The following is an 18,216-nucleotide window of genomic DNA, read 5'->3' on the forward strand; positions in this document are numbered from 1 at the left end:
CTCCTTCTCTTGTCCCTCTGTAATACCTATAATTTTTATGTTGCATTTCCAATTGAGTTGGATATGTCTTGCAGAATTTGTTCATTTCTTTTTAGTCGTAGTTCTCTCTCCTCCTCCATCTGAAGCATATCTATATTTCTGTCTTCCAGACTGCTGATTTGTTCCTCCACAATATCAGCTCTGTTGTTCCAGGATCCAGATTTTTCTTTATCTCGATCATTGTGTTTGTCCTCTCCAACATTTCTGATTGGTTTTTCTTTACAGTTTCATGAAGAGGTTCCTGATTTTGTTGAACTATCTGAATTTCTTGTAACTTGTTGAGGTTTTTTTGTGACAGGTATTTTGAATACTCTGTCATTTGGATTATAAATTTCTGTGTCTCCAGGATTGATTTATGGATGCTTGTCATTTTCCTTCTGGTATGGAGTATTAATATATTTCTTCACATTGTTTGATGGCTTGGATTTGTGCCTCTGCATAGCGGTAATATTTAGTTGCAGTTTCCACCTGTCAACACTGAGTTGGGGTCAAGAGCTGTGTATTCTGAGCCCACCATGACCCCCCTCACTCGCTCACAGCTGCTGCTTTGCTATGCTTGGGCCTCTGGCCAACTGGCTGAGCTGGAGCACTGGGTCAGGGGAGGGGCACTTTCTTTTGCCTGCATGCTCCTGGGGGCTTTCTCCTTTTGACCTTGCTACCTGCTCTCCTGGGGTGCTGGCTTGATGAAGACATCCCCACAATAGCTTAGCCACCTCTGTGTGGGGCTTTCTCATGGGCTGTAGGGAACTTGGAGAGTGAAAGTGTTTCCACAGAGGGCTGCCCGTTTCCCCTCTCTTCTTAGAGCCATGTGCAGTCTCTGAGTCACTGCCATTGAGGGAGGGGGAAGGGATCCCCTTACTTCCTTCAACTCCTCTTGGGGGTCCAGCACATGCACCTTCAGACATATGGCTGTGTGGGTCTCTCGGATGTCTTTTGTGTTGTGTGAATGTCCTCTGAAGGTTTATGAATGTCCTTTTCATTGCATCTTAGTGGGGAGACTAAGGGAAGGGCTCACTCTGCCATGATGCTGACGTCGCTCCTCCTTTTCACTTTTTTATATTTTTCTCTGGGAGTTAGAAGTCTATGTCAAAAGAAATAAGAAAAAATATCCATGGTTATGTCTCTTCTTACGCCTTTGATGTCATGTTTTATTTAAAACACAATTCATTTTCTATTATTTTTGAGACTGTCATAAAGATTTTTTCAGGTTTTATTAATTTAGACAAAATTTGTAATTAATAATTGGTTCTTACAAGTCATATAATATATATATGTGTTTTCACAAGGAGGATTGGCCCTGAGCTAACATCTGTTGCCAGTCTTCCTGTTTTCTTTTTCTCCCCAAAGCCCCAGTGTGTACTTCTGTATCCTAGTTGTACATCATTCTAGTTCTTCTTTGTGGGATGCCACCACAGCATGGCTTGATGAGCAGCGTGCAGGTCTAGGCCCAGGATCCAAATTGGTAAACCCCAGGCCACTAAAGTGGAGCATGCAAACTTAACCACTCGGTCACAAGGCCAGCCCTGTCACTTGACATTTTGATTGGATGTGTATTAAAATTATAAAATTTGCTGGAGATATAATCTTTTCATAATGTTGATTATTCATACTCAGGAACTCAGGAGCATGTTATTTCTCTCTAGGATTTCATTCTTAAAATATATTTTGTGTGTTTTCTAATATTATTTAACTTCATATGCATTTATGATTTTCCATTTTGATTCACTATTTTCCCATTATAAATAAAATTAATTATTTTTAAAAACACCAACTTTTAATTTTTGCTTCTTTTCTTTCTTTATTACATGATTCAATATTAAAAAGTAGACAAGATCTCATATCAATTTTTACTTCTTTTACAGAGGGTCCAAACAGTATTATCTTTATAGGACAAATATAACAAGTTGAGTTAATATACAAAATCAAAAAGTCATCCTAAAATTTTATTTTATCTTCCTTCCTGTATACAAATATTGCTAGTTTAGTTTTGTGTGATGAGCAAAACTAAGTTCTTTTAATATGTATAGGTCTTATTTTGAATCACCAGTATGATACTTATTAATTGTTTGAATTTAGACAAATTTTTTAACCTCTCTGTATTAGGTTTAGAATAATATTTGACACATAAGATAATTGTAAGGATTAGACAAAAAAAAAAATTGATGTTTTCAGTATAGTATTGCTTCCTAGAAGAAACTTACCAAAGTCTACATTCTCTTTTACTTGTGAAGAATTTCAGTCAGTAATTCATCAACACCAACTTTACTATTATTTTTTAATCTATTGTCTACAGGTGAAGGGCTGTCCTTATTTCTTTTATCAGTATTTTATAGTTTTTAGTATACAAATGTTTCACTTCCTCGGTTATGTTTATTCTTAAGTGGTTTATATTTTTAAGCCTATTGTAACTGAGATGGTTTTCTTTTCAGATAATTCAGCAAAACACGCCTGATTTAAATCATTCAAAGATTTTATTAAATCATTTAATTAAATCAACTATAGATATATATGACTGCTTTTGGAGTAAGAAGTACTTTACTAGAAAATCCAAGAAAATCAGGATTGAAGAAGTTGTGATAAATCAATAAGAGGTTAACATTTAGTTTATATTAATATGGAACTAAGGCTAAACAAACGAAAAATTATGTTTACAAATCAGAACGTTTATGTTACAAATCTTGGCAATGACAGAATAATGATTTAATAAAATCTTTGAAAAGACAGTACAAAGAAGGTGGAAGGAAGAATAAGAATGCTAATTTCTTACTATTTCAAAGAAGAGAGTTATAGATAGTCTCTAAATTAAGCAATGTGGTTAAAACAATGATGTTTTACAAAATTTTTTCTTCTTAACTTTAGAACTTCATTTAGCAACAATTTTTTTTTGAGGAAGACTGGCCCTGAGCTAACATAGGTGCCCATCTTCCTCTACTTCATACGTTGGATGCCTGCCCCAGCATGGCTTGACAAGCAGTGCATAGGTCCACACCCAGGATCTGAACCGGCAAACCCTAGGCCACCAGAGCAGAACGTGGGAACTTAACTGCTGCGCCATCAGGTTGGCCCCAACAAATTTATTTTAGGTGACAAAGATTTATCTCAAGTTTGGTGGTCACTTTAGTTTTTCAGCAACATTTTTTTGTTCCTCTTAACTGTAGTAAAGCTAAATGTGATACACTTGTCCAGAATTATCTTTGTCTATCTATTCATCTGCATAGAGATAGGGCTGAAGGAATATTCTCCTCGTAATGTTGACGGTAATTTTTAGTCATAGGATTTAGGTTAATAGGATGCTTTCGTTTTAATATCATTTCAAATGATACTAAATATATATAATTAAAAAACGATTAGGCCCAATTTCATTTTCTCATTCTACATCAAGTTATCAATTTCTTTACTTTTTTCTCACTCCTGATTGTATCGCACGGATTAGAACAGCCCAGAAAGGTCAGCAGCCACCTGATTGTATCGCACGGATTAGAACAGCCAGAAAGGTCAGCAGCCAATCCCCAGGCCCATTCTTCCTGGAGTCAGAATGCCAGCAATCATTCAAAGGCTGTCCAAGAGGAGCACTAAGTCTTCTTAGTAATATCTCCACATATCCATCAAAATTATTGATGTGCTGATATGTCCCAGGAAATCTCGTGGCTCTCCAGTGCTAACACAGGCTCTGGATGTGTCAATCGGATACTGTTATTGTAACTATTTCCCATATTGTCATAGCTGAGTTGAGGTTGCAGCTTTGCTACAATAAACATTTTAAAATTAGTCCTACTGACAGCATTTCATGAAGAAGAGCGCGTCGTTAACTGGAATTCACTTTTGCCTGGGGACCCTCTCTATCCTGCCTGGCATTTCTTCCTCTTAGTCAGTAGATGAACATTTGCTAGGTTCATGTCTTTGGAGTCAAAGAATCAATGACATAAATTTCAGCAGCATAGTGTATTGTTTAAGCCACTAAATATACATTAACATTTTAATATAATAAATATTCCTGGCCTACCTACAAATAAAAATGCTAGGATTACTGACTTCAAAATGCCAAAATAACTACAATGCTTACTAAAATATTTAGAGATGCAAGAATGGGTATGGGAGTCCATATTGTGAACAAAGAAGAGACACCAGGTAAAAAAACAGGAAAACACCTTTCCAAACCCTTTTGTCTGGACTGAACATGGCAGCTGTGGCAGAGGCTTGAAGACCATGCCACAACCAGGAACTCTGATCCTTTCCCCCCTCCTCACCTTTCCCCGTGAGCTGCAAATTGGTGGCTAGAAGGGGCATCCTTACTTAATCTGTAATCCCTAATGACACAGGATGCAGAACAGCTGACTTAGAGAGTGACTTTTCCTAAATCTGGACTTTCAGCTTCCAAGCTAGAGGCAAACTCCTCCGCACTGGGGATTGCTTGCTCAGTCGCGGAGCATCCCCAGATGCAGCAGTTTGCACTGAGTCTAAAAGTACCCTGGAGTTTACTCACAGCAACAGGTGCAATCCCCTTACTCCTGGAACAGAAATTCACTGAAACATTTTGCAGAGTGTCTGTCCTTCAACACAGATGGCTGAGGACCAAGCCACCCTGGTCTCCTTTAATGGTCTTAGATCACCTTTAACAGGAGCACCATAGGATCTATTTTTTAAATCAAATAATCTATCAAATCATCTTTCAGCTTTGTCAAAAATCATGATATTGAGTAAAATTATGGAGACTGAGTCAGGAGATGAGAAAAGCTGAAGTCTTGCATTGCACAAGCTTCAAAATCCTAAAATTCCTGCATTCTAAGATCATAAACCCTAAGCTCTGGGCCAAGAATAATGTAGGCAATGCAGGGAGCAAGTCAAACCCAAATGAATAGGCATAGGATGTCCTTTGGGGATGACCCATGGCTCCAGCAACAAAATGTTCTGCCAGCATGGTCAAGTGGAAGGACGACCAGGCCGAAAAGACAGGATGCTGAAGTTCTGGTAGGAGGAGCCCCATGCAATGCTGGGAATAAATCTTTGGCTCTAATTTCACAGTTCTCAATTTCCCTATTGTTGAGATGAGGGAATTGGATTAGATTTTTCAACTAGGGAAAGTTATGATTTTTAGGGAATGGGGTCAAAATTAATTTTTGCTTGGGGCCAGCCCTGCGGCTAAGGGGTTAAAGTTCTGCCTGCTCTGCTTCAGTGGCCCTAGTTCGCAGGTTCAGATCCCGGGCACGTACCTACTCCACTCATCACCCACGCTGTGCAGGCATCTCAATACAAAATAGAGGAAGACTGGCACAGATGTTAGCTCAGGGCTAATCTTCCTCAAAAAAAAAAAAAAAGAGGAATATTGGCAATGGATATTAGTTCAGAGCAAATCTTCCTGACCAAAAAAAAAAAAAAATTAATATTTTCTCAATTTGATTTCCTTTAAAACTAAACAAAATAGTTCTAACTTCTACCATTATTCCTTAGTAATTAAAAATTAGACAATCTATCAATTAACTTCTCAGAACTAAAAACATTTAGATCAGATATGTAAAATGATGATCATTAGAATACAAAGGCAGCCGAAAGAATTGTACAGAAAAGATTGCATGCCTAGCATAGAGGAAGTCATTCTTGCAGTTGCTTAGGCCCAAAGCTTGGTATCCTCCTTGACTCTTCTCTTTTTCCTCAATGCAGAACATCAGAATACATTTTGGCTGCTTTCATGATGTATCCAGGCTCCAAACACTTCTAACCACTCGCTAGTCCACCTCGTCCCTGCTTCATCATCTCTTGCCTAGATCACTGTTATTCTTGGGCTTCCTGCTTCCACCTTTGCTCTCCCACAGCCTAATATCAACACAATAGCTAGAGTCTTCACTTTAAAACAAAAGGTGTTGCTTCTTTGATCAAAATCTCCCAGTAATTTCCAATCTTACTTTGAGTAAAAGCTAAAATTCTTACGTAGACTGAACAACCTCTTATTATTTAACCCTATTCTCCTACGTCTCTGAACTCAACTCCTACCACCCCCTGTTTCATGCACTCTGCTTCAGCCACACTGGATTCTGGCTCTTGAATGCGCTAAGCATCCTTTAACTTCCATAATTTCCACTTGATGTTTTCCCTGAGAGAACTATTCTTCTAGATGTGATTTGTTGCTCACCTGCTTTAAGCCCCTCTGTGTTCAGATGTCACTTTATGAAGATACACGTGGTGGTGGTGGCCGGGAGAGAGTGGGGTGCTTCCTGTAAGTACCTCATAAGACCTTTTAACTTTCTAACATCCCTGTCAATATCTATCTTCATTGATGTTTTATCATTTTCTTTATAGCACGTATAGTCATCCCTATATATTACTTTCACAGTATGTTTTGGCTATCTGTTCTCTCTAGGATGAAAGGAAAATGATCTTCTGTTGGTTTTATTGACAAGGGTAATTTCAGTGCTTATACAGTGTCTACCTTGGAGCAGGTGCCCAATAATATCTACTGAATGAATGAACCCAGATGACGTTTTCCACCTCTCTGCGTCAGTCCACCAAATCCAGAGGACCCGGGCAATGCATCAACTCCAGTCTGCCAGCCAGGCTTCTCCCTGTCATATGCCCTTCTCACCCTAAGAGTCCTCAAGAAAAGCCACTCTCATACCAATACCACAGCCTCCAGGAATTCCTCTCATGGTATAGCAGAATTCTTAGAATTTACATTGATTGCCCATTTTTTATTGTAAACTATATTGTCAACTAACACTGATAATTTCTTTATCCTTGTGTTCCATCATTTATGTCCAGGGCAAACTTCTATGTTCTCTAACCCAACCACACCCTCCACTGATTTACTCCTCCCTCAGCCCTTCTGCTAGCATCCCTCATGATTAACACACCCTTCTATGTTCTCAGCCTACTCACTAATTGGTCCCTTTGTCACCTCATTGTTTCCCTTGAAGACACCATTTCTCTCCAATGCCCTCAGATGCGTCTTGTGCATTATTTCATGCCCTATAACATAAGATTGAGAGATTTATCTTGCCTTTCCTTTTCCTCTTGCCTAACATTACCACTAGAAAATTCTATCTGTTATATCATCTCCACCTTAACAAATCATACCATTTTATTTATGTTACATTACATCAGTATTGTGTTTCTTTCCTTCAAGATTTCTATGAAAAAATGTAATCATTTTATTCATTTTTGCTTAATTGTATTACTTCTCCCTAGAGGTACATGACATATTACAGGATTTAGTAATTATTTATTTAATGAATAGCTTTCTTTTGTATAGGATACCTTTGTATTATTGAAGTTAATACTGTGAAACTACGATACCCTTTACAATATTTTGTTTTATAAAAAATATATATTTGGTCATCCAGATGAGCAAAATATATTTCTTATTAATATTTGTTTTTTATCCACAGTTTCTGGCTCACGGCTTCCAAAACCTTTGGAATTTCCTGAGCGATAAGCGCATCTTTTGTTATAATATTTGCTCTTGGCCTCAGTTCCTGAAATTGTTTCACAGCCAAGAAATAGATGTCTTGTTATTTATAATGAACCCCTTTCCATCACAGCATGGTTTATGTTAATGAGGTGATTTCTGGAAGCATCTAAGAATGGGGACTGGTTACCAGAGAGAGAAACCATGACTAGAGGATTAGAACTTTCAGTTCTATTTCCTGATTTCTGGGGAAAAGAAAGGGGCTGGAGGTTGAATCAGTCCCCAGTGGCCCATGGGTTAATCAACCACGCCGAGGTAGCGAAGCCTTCATAAAAACTCAAAAGGACAGGGTCTGAGGGCTTCTGGGTTGGTGAACGTGTGGCAATTTGAGAAGAGTGGTGGCTCAGAGACAGCACGGGAGCTCTAAGCCCTTTCCCCACACCTTGGCCTATATGTCTCTTTCATCTGGCTGTTCCTGAGTTGTATCTTTTTACAATGAATGGAAAATCCAGTAACTAAAATATTTCTGAGTTCTGTGAGCTGCTCTAGCAAATTAATTGAACCAAAGGAAGGGATCATTGTACCTTCCAATCTATAGCCAGTTGGTCAGAAGCACAGGTCACAACTTGGGCTTCAACTGGCGTCTGAAGTTGGGGATGTGGGTACTCTTGTAGGACTGAGCCCTTAACTGTGGAATCTCATGCTGTCTCCAGGTAGATAGTGTCAGAATTGAGTTAAATTATAGGACACTCAGCTGGTGTCTGAGAATTGCTTGATGGTTTGGGGAAACGCCCCTCTGCACACTGGAATTGGGGGTCAGAATCTTTATACTTTAACTCCTTTTTGCTGCAATATATCAACTTTGTGTCCTGGCTCCCTGTTATACTCTCTCCACAAGTCCTGCTGGAGCAGGATAAGTCAACCTTCATCTGGAAAACCCAGTGAAAATTGCCAAACCTTTCAGTCCACCTCATTCAGACTTCATTTCCTCATTTCAGATTTCCTTATTCCCCTTAACTTCTGAAGCACCCCAATCCTTCCTCCCAAATCACTATACACACCCTGGATTTGCATCCACTGAAGCAATTCTACCTCTAAAATTGTACATTTTTATCCTTTTGAGGAAGATCAGCCCTGCGCTAACAGCTCCTGCCAATCCTCCTCTTTTTGCTGAGGAAGACTGGCCATGAGCTAACGTCCATGCCCATCTTCCTCTAATTTATATGTGGGACGCCTACCCACATAACATTTTAATTACACCAACCCCATGTCTCCTTCCACCTCATTGATATCTTCTGCTCATTGACTCCATTACATTCTCACTGATAACCATGTGATCTTCAATTCTCTTCCTCTACAGATTAGATTCCTTGGTCAATTATTTCAACCATTTCTTTACAAACCCCTAAACTCATTTGTTTCACTGTCTTTCCCATGTTAAGATACATTGCAACACTGGAGGAATATCCAGCCGTCCTTCTCCCCAACCACAATCGAGCATTTAAGAACTATTGGAGATAATGCTAGAAAATGGAGATGATTATTCGCAAAAATCTATGGTCAAAGCCCCCAGCTGGATCCTCCACACCTTCTAAAAACCTAGAATATGTTCCCAAATTAATTCACTCTCCCTTTATCTACAACTGCTATTTTCAAACTTTATTTTTAGCCAATTCTTCTTTATCTTTTAATTTGAAAGTTCCATCATCACTTGCTGTGGAAAGCTCTAACCGATACCTGACTGGGTTAACTTCTCTTGTCCTAGAGTCTCATAGCACTTTCTATTTTTCTTTGCATAACTTATCACCTTATGATTACTCGTTCCATGTTTAACTTTCCGATAAAAATTAAAATTTTCCGGTAACAGTTCTTCTCCATGGACAGTGGTTATTATATGAACTTATTTCACAGTTGTACCCTCAGTCCCAATACAGCTTTTTCCACATAGCATATTTTCAAAAATATTTCTCTGAAATCAAAGACAATTTCCCTTTACAATAGAAACAAGAAAGAACAAAAATGGCAACTCTCTTTTCCCAGCCTGATTGTCCTTTTAATCCTCAAAATCCATTGTCATTAACTTCCTCGTCAGGATGGTTTGCTCAGAATAACATATGCTCATTGGCCCTCCTGTGATGTTAACACTGGCCTGTGATGAACTAAATCTACCAGCCCCACTCCTGTTTTAACCCCTTCCTGCCTCCAGACTCAGTTCAAAACTTCTTCCTCCTGAGAAGAGAAACAAGAATAAAGGAGGACTTTCACTGGCCTCGAAGGCAGATAAACTACGTTTCTAAACCTATCTCTTCAACTTAATGGCTATGAACTTTGGAAATTTTCTAATATTTTGAATTTTCACAATCTTTCCCCTTACCATGTATATAATCGTCAAATCTCCCTTAAGGTATTTTTGTGAGGGTTTTTAAACATAATGTGTGCTGCAGGTGCCTGATAATGATGTGGACATATGCTCAAATACCTGCTAAATTCCACTGGTGGAACAGGGGTCTTTTCCTCTCCTCTTCCAGCTTCTTTGTTTCCACTTACAGCTGGGAACATATCTGCCCATAGATTAAACTCATGAATAGTCTCTGTATTGGCGGTGCAGCTAAAATGTTTGGTTATATGTTGAACATTTTCTGGCCAATTAAAGGCTTATTATGGAATAGTTTACTTATTTATTTATGTTTACTGTGCTTTAAAGGAGAGAGCAGGCTCTTCCTCTTCTACTCTCAGTTTTCTGACTTATGTGCACTCTGAGCAGGTCTGTGTCCTAAAGCCCACAATGCCATGTCTGTCCAAGTAATAGGTGAACTTAGAGAACGCTCCACAGTCCCACTTGTTCTGAATTAAAGCAGGGCTTAGAAAGCTTCTCTTAAGCTTGCAAATCAAGGCTAGCTACACCTGGCATTCTAGCTGTGTACTGATTTGTATTGGAGCATGGTCACTTTTCAGATGAAGCTTTATTACAGTAAGTGTATTAGTATTAATACCCCTAGCAAGTCTGTGTTGAGAGTTTCAGACACAACTTCAATGATTTTTCTGGCTTATTTTGGAGTTAGAAAGATTTGGGTTCAAAACCTAATTACATTTACCTTTATTTCTGTGAAATATTTTTTTAGCCTTCTTAAACATCAGTTATCCTATCTATTAAATGAGTAACTTTACACCACATCTATGAAGGCTGTGCGGATCAAAGGGGAAAATGCATGTCACTATATGTCCCAACATGCATCGGATCAATAATTATAAATCTTTTTTATTTTTTAAGCTGTAATGAACTGTGTGCTTCCTGCAAGTCCATCTACGTATCCACTATGGTTTACGGTCCCACCTTTTGCTCCTTTCAGGTCTATGACACATCCGGAAGGGGCTGAAAACTCCTCTCCATCTGCTGGTCCATCTATAGTTGGACATCGCCTTCTACTTCATGACTCAGCCAGATGTGAGTGAGCCAAAATTTGAATCTATGCTGGTTTGCCTGGATAGTAAGTATAATTAATATTATTATTACTTTATTTTTCTCCACCAGCAATAACGTTAGGGAGGAGAAAATGGAGAAATCTGATAGAAGTATTTCTAGGGAACATGGAGGTTGTCTTTGGTTTTCTTGCTTCACACTTATGCAAGTTTATTTTTAACATATAAACTATGTTGCCCAGAATGCAGCACAGAGAGAAACACTGAGGTGAAATATAAAAGGGCCATTAAGAGATATGGATGTCAGACCTGAAACCACAAAACTCCCAGAAGAAAACATAGACAGTATGCTCTTTGACATAATTCTTAGCAGCATCTTTTCAAATATCATGTCTACTCAGGTAAGGGAAACAAAAGAAAAAATAAACAAAGGGGACTACATCAGATTAGAAAGCTTCTGCACAGCAAAGGAAGTCATGAACGAAATGAAAATATAACCCATCAACTGGAAGAAGGTATTCGCAAATCATATATCTGACAAGGGGTTAATTTCCAAAATATGTAAAGAATTCACACAACTCAACAACAAAAAAACCAAACAACCCAATTAAAAAATGGGCAGAGGATATGAACAAACATTTTTCCAAAGAAGATATACAGATGGCCAACAGGCACATGAAAAAATGTTCAACATCACTAACCATTGGGGAAATGCAAATCAAAACTACAATGAGGTATCACCTTACACCCATTAGAATGGCTGTAATCACCAAGACAAAAATAACAAATGTTGGAAAGGGTGTGGAGAAAAGGGAACCCTCATACACTGCTGGTTGGAATGCAAACTGGTGCAGCCACTATGGGAAACAGTATGGAGATTTCTCAAAAAATTGAAAATAGAAATACCATATGATCTAGCTATCCCAGTACTGGGTATTTATCCAAAGAACTTGAAATCAACTATTCAAAGAGACTTTTGCACTCCTATGTTCATTACAGCATTATTCACAATAGCCAAGATGTGGAAGCAACCCAAGTGCCCATGATATGATGAATGGAGAAAGAAGATGTGGTATATATATATACAACAGGATACTACTCAGCCATAAAAAAGACAAAATCATCCCATTTGCAACAACTTGGATGGACCTTGAGGGTATCATGTTAAGCAAAATAAGCCAGACAGAGAAAGACAAACGCTGCATTATTTCACTCATATGTGGAAAATAAACAATTTTATAGACAAAGAGAACAGATTAGTGGTTACCAGAGGCGAAGGGGGTTGGGGGTGGGGCAAAAGGGGTAAAGAGGCACATATGTATGGTGATGGATAAAAATTGGACTATTGATGGTGAGCAATATACAGAAACTGATAATAATGTACACCTGAAATTACACAATATTTTAAACCATTATGATCTCAATAAATAATTGGAAAATAAAAGAGATGTGGAAGACAGATTGAAAGGCTCCATTAAACATTTAATAGTAATTATAGAAGAACATAATGGAGGAAATGATGCAAAAGTAATATTTAAAGAGATAATTGTTGAAAATTTTGAGAATTAAAAAAAAAATCATGCCTTTTTATCGTAAGGACTCTTTGAAAACTAAGGAGAATTTTTTAAAAATGAGTGAGTCCACATCCACCTGTGTTTCCGGAAAACTATAAAGTACCAAGAAGATAAGAAAATCTTAAAGAGCTACCAGAAGAGCAGGTAAATTGAAGAGAAAGTAATTCTAATTAGCTGATTGATTTCTTATTAACAACAATAGATGAAACAACACAGTTTGTTAGTGTCTACCAAGCACAGAGCGAAAGTCACCGTAAACCTAAGTGTTGAGCATTTATTCTTATATGGGGAAGAAAAATAAAAGCTTATCACAGGAGTGTGAAAATAAACAACGCAGATAGCCACATGGTGCTCACAGGCAATATATCTACAACAGGACCTCACAGAAAGGTACAAAATATACAGATAGAAAGACGTGTCTGGCAAACACTAACCAAGATATAATAAAGTGGTGTGTGGGTAAATTAATGTTAGACAGAAAAAAATTTAAGGCAAAAACATATATAGGTTAAAAAGGACACTACGTAATAATGAAGGAGTTAAGAAATCAAAATGATAAAAAATTCATATGTGTAGCTAATAAAACAGTGACGTAACATACAGAGCAAATTTTCAGAATTATTGTCGAATCTAACAGATCCACAGAGTTCAAACTAGTTGTAATATCTAACACAGGAAATGTAGACAAAAAATTAGTACAATAAAGAATTATTTAAAAAACAATTAACTATCACATTTTCAAACAAGCTTGGTTATATGTGTATGCAAACTCACTCATATGTATTTGTACATGCTTGCCTATATATGTATATGCAACGTATATATGTATGTATACATATGCAAATACAAAACATAATTTGCATTCGTTTTCACTAATTTCGTGATGAAATGTAAATTCAAAAAATGAAATTGTCGGGGCTGGCCCCGTGGCCGAGTGGTTAAGTTTGCGCGCTCCGCTGCAGGCGGCCCAGTGTTTCGTTGGTTCGAATCCTGGGCGCAGACATGGCACGGCTCATCAGACCACGCTGAGGCAGCGTCCCACATGCCACAACTAGAAGGACCCACAACGAAGAATATACAACTATGTACCGGGGGGCTTTGGGGAGAAAAAGGAAAAAAATAAAATCTTTAAAAAAAAAAAAAATGAAATTGTCAAGCTACAAAATCACAATGGAACAAATATCCAAAAATTGATATGATAAAGCTATATGCACTGGGCAAATCCAATTGTACATAATTCATCCAATAATAATACACCTTTTAGATGTACAATAAAAGTATGTATATAATAAAAGACATACAATAAAAGCATGTTATTCATAATTTACTCATAATTACCAGAGAATTGTACAATGCAATCTACAAATTATACACACGTAAATGATAAATTATCACACATGAAATCTTAAGGGCTTCAGCAAAAGTAGTGTTTAGAAGGAAGTTACTATTTTAAAATACAAGCATTAATAAAACTATTATTTATAAAGAATAATGTAACAAACCTAAGAAAGGATGAAGGGTATAAAAACAAGTGCAAAACTAATAAAATAGAAAAAGAAATAAAGAATAGAAATGGTGAACAAAGCCAAAAGAGCTTATTCTCTGAGGCTGGTCCCATCTCCCATCTCGCCCCTCGCTTCAACAGATCAACATCCTACAAAGCTGATAACGGAAAAAGAGAAAGACCACAGATAAATAGTTTAGATTAATTAAAGGGACATAACTACAGGCTAAAGTAAAAATTTTTAAGTCAGAGAATAAAAGTAAAATAATGCAATACATTTTAAAGAGATATATTATTAAAATGAACTCAAGAAGAGATAACACTTCTGAACGAATGAAAAGAATTGACATTAAATTTGTAATCAGAATTATCCCTTCCCAAAGGCCACTAGATGGCTTTGTACACAAGTTTGAGCAAATCTGCAAAGAACCAATAAACCCTGTGTTATGAAAACTCAGAAGGTAATGAAGCAAGATTCTAATCAAAACATTCATGAGGTTGATAGAAACTGGATGCTTTATTTGAAAAAGTACAATTCAAAAAACATGAATTCATCTCACCTGTAATACATATGCAATAGTAAAGCCAATTCAGCGATGTAAAAAAAAAATGCATTTCAATATCAGAAAGTCTATTAGTACCAAATACTACATTGATAGATACAAGGGTGATAATCTTATGATAGCCTCTCTTTCTCTCTCTCTCTATTTATCATCTATCTATCTATCTATCATCTATCCATCTATCATCTCTCTTTCTCTATCCATCATCTATCTGTCTATCATATATCTATAATGTCATCTATCTATCCATCTATCATCTATCTATCATCTATCTATCTATCTATCTATCTATCTATCTATCTATCTATCTAACCATCTATCATGCATCTACCTGTGTTGACTGTTATATAACGTATATGTTATATTATATAATAACTACGTGTAATTATGAGACGTAATTGTTGTACAACATTCAGCACACTGTGATAAATATTTTCTCTATGAAACTAAACAAGTCTCATGACTAATGGCAAGGGATGGCAGAAACATTCTTGTTGAAGTTCACAGCAAGATAGGGCTCTTTCGTATCACTGCCCATGTAATAAGCTGGAAATGAAATGAGAACCTTAAAGTATTGAAAGATAAGGAGAAAGTAAAAAGTGTCATAATTTATGGAAGATAACCCATGTAAAAATAATCTAACAGTTCTGGCAAAATATTAGAATATAGTTCAATGTGGATAGTGGATAAAAGATCAACAGATAAAACATTATATTTCCTTTTTTAATTAATATTTTACAAAATACTTCAGAATATCAAGAAAAAAATATAAGCATATTTGTACCCATGATGTGTCATAAACCTTCAATAATACACTCACATCTTTCCGTGCACCCATTCCTGATCTCACCAATGCTCTTTCCTGCTAGTCAAATACTTATCTGGAAGGGCACTATCATATCCACACATGGTTTAAGATTTTAATGTGTAATTTCATTTACCAACATAGTTATTACTTTGAATGTTTGAATGTTAATAAGTAGAATCTCATTGTGCATCAACATACTTTTATTTTGCTAGTCTTATGTTTAGACAGTCATCCATATTGTCATACTTTAGTATCTTTTCATTGTTTTGTGGTGTTTCATTGTAAGGGCGTATTGCAATATATTCATATATTTTCATGTTGGATATTTTCTTTGGTTTCAATGGCTTTGTGGTTAAAAACACCAGTTCTATGTATGTTTAATATACAGGTCCCATTCGACGTTTGTGAAATAGTTACTGTAGAGTTTATACGTAGAGTAGAATTGATGAGTCACAGGCTATGTGCATCTTCATCTTTAAATATATTCCAACTCTCAAAAGTATGGATAAAAATGTATACTCCAATAGCAGAGTAAAATGATAATCCTTATCATTGGTATTGACAGTGTTTTTAAAACACTTTCTGAATCTGAAGACTATTGTGGTGTTAATTTTCCTTCCTTGACTAGTAGGATGATTGAATATTGTCACATATTTATTGGTCACTTGGTTTTATTCTCCTAAGATTTACCTCTTAATAATGTGTGTGTTTGTGTGTGTGTGAGTGTGTGTGTACTGAGGATTATCTTGCTCAGCATGCAAGGCCCTTCTAGTATGCAAAGGCTGGGAAGTCAAAATCAACAATTTCAAGATTCCCTTGACCTGATGGTGTCCCCTTGCCTTTCAGGATCTGACAATTCGATGTGTTCATACTACACTTGCAAATGGAAATGAGCCATTTTGGGGAGGCAGTGTGGGGTGCATCATTTTATTTACATTGATTTTGACAAGGTGTGAGGATCTGAGGCGAGGCACTACAGATTTCTAATTTTCTCCATAAATTGCTTGCATACTTTTTAAACGTGTGCCTCAGTGTTATCCAGTTATTTTTCTATTGATTTATCTATTACCCTTTTCAACTACTTATGCATCTATACATGCTTCCTTATAGCTCCTCAGATGACAAGGGTCATCTGAACTCTACAATATGTAGATATGTATCTATATATAGTTATTTTAAGCTTTTTTACATGTTACGTGTTTTTGCTACATTTTCTAATATTTGTTGCTAGTATACTAGAATTTCTCAATATTTTAGTGTTTGATTTCACTGTAAAATGAACCACCACGAAACTCAGTCACATCTAAGAATGAGCATTGAACTCTTGCTCACAGATCCAAAGTCCAGCTGAGGTGACTTCCCTTCAGGTTGTATGTCTGCGGGGCAGCTGGAGCAGCTCTACGCCCCGTGTGTTCATTCTGGAGCCCAGACAAAAGCAACAACCCAATTTTCCACTTGTTGCTGCCTCATCTCTTTGTTCAACTTTGCAGCAAAGATCCTTGAAAGAATAGTCTAGAACAAAGGTTTGCAAATCACAAAAAAAAAACCACCAAAGACTACTGATAAAGGTAAGTATGCAATTATAAAGGACAGTATTTAGTGCATATTTTTATTCTTTCTTCTAACTGATTTTAAAGGCAATTGTATAAAACAATATGTATGCAATTTTATTGTTGGAGCTCTCACATACAGAAATGTAATATATTTGCTAACAACCCAAAGGAGTGGGTGGGAGCAAAGCATTATTGGACTAAGGAAATTAAGTCAAATGGTAATTCAAACCCATAGGGACAAATGAAAAGAACCATAAATGGTAAACAAGAAGATAAATATAACAAGCTCTGTAAATATATACTTGCTCTCCTTTTCTCTGTGCTTCTTTAGTTAACATTAAAAATATAACATAATAATTGTAACACTTCCTACAATGTATTGTTGAGTTGTACCATTTACAAATGTAACATGCATTACAATAATAGTACAAAAAGGAGGAAGAGGGAATAAGCTATATAAGAAGGACATTTTTTTAATCTCAGTGGATTAAAAAGTTAACGTAAATCTGAAGTTGATTCTCATTCGCTAAAATGTATATGCTATGCCCCAGAGCAGATACCTCAAAAATGCAATGAAATTTCATTAAAGATATCAAAATGCTACACTAAAGATATTTGTTTAATGCAAAAGCAAGTAGTCAAGGAAGAATAGAGAGTCAAAAACAACCTGTCCCTCATTGCAGATGACATTTTGTATAATTCCAATGATTTAACAACAATAACAAACACACAATTGTAAAACTATCAATGATTTCAGTGAAGTCATAGGGTATAAGACCAATACACAAAAACCAATTGCATTTCTATATACTCTATTTTTTAAGTTATTTTGTTAGTGGCTGACCTGGGAGTTACGCTCACCATCTTAACACGTAACAATCTAGTTCAGATTAATAGCAACTTAATTTCAATAGTGTACAAAAATCTGGCTTCTATATAACTCCATTGTCTCTCCACATCTTTGTGCCCCAACACACACAGTCACTCAACATAGAAGAGACCTATTGGTACCAGGCATTTAAAAAATTTCCATCAAGTCATTAGCTGACCACTAAGCTACTAAACAGAGTCTTCAGTAGCTCCAAATGGCAAAGAAGATAGACATTGTAGAATTAGTTTAGGAAAATCATTATCATGACAGACATCAACAATAGTAACAAATAGCAACAACAACAAACTCTGTGCATGAGGGAGAATCTGATTTCCAGAGTTGCCAAATCATATTATTTAATATGTCCAGTTTTCTGTTTCTTTTCATAATTCCTCTCTCTTTAATGTTCTACATTTGGTGAGATAGTGTTTCTGTACTTTCCTTTGTCTCTTTAGACGTGGTTTCCTTTGATTTCTTGAACATCT

The sequence above is a fragment of the Equus caballus genome, chromosome 1, assembly GCF_041296265.1.
Source record: "Equus caballus isolate H_3958 breed thoroughbred chromosome 1, TB-T2T, whole genome shotgun sequence".
Lineage (NCBI taxonomy): Eukaryota > Metazoa > Chordata > Mammalia > Perissodactyla > Equidae > Equus > Equus caballus.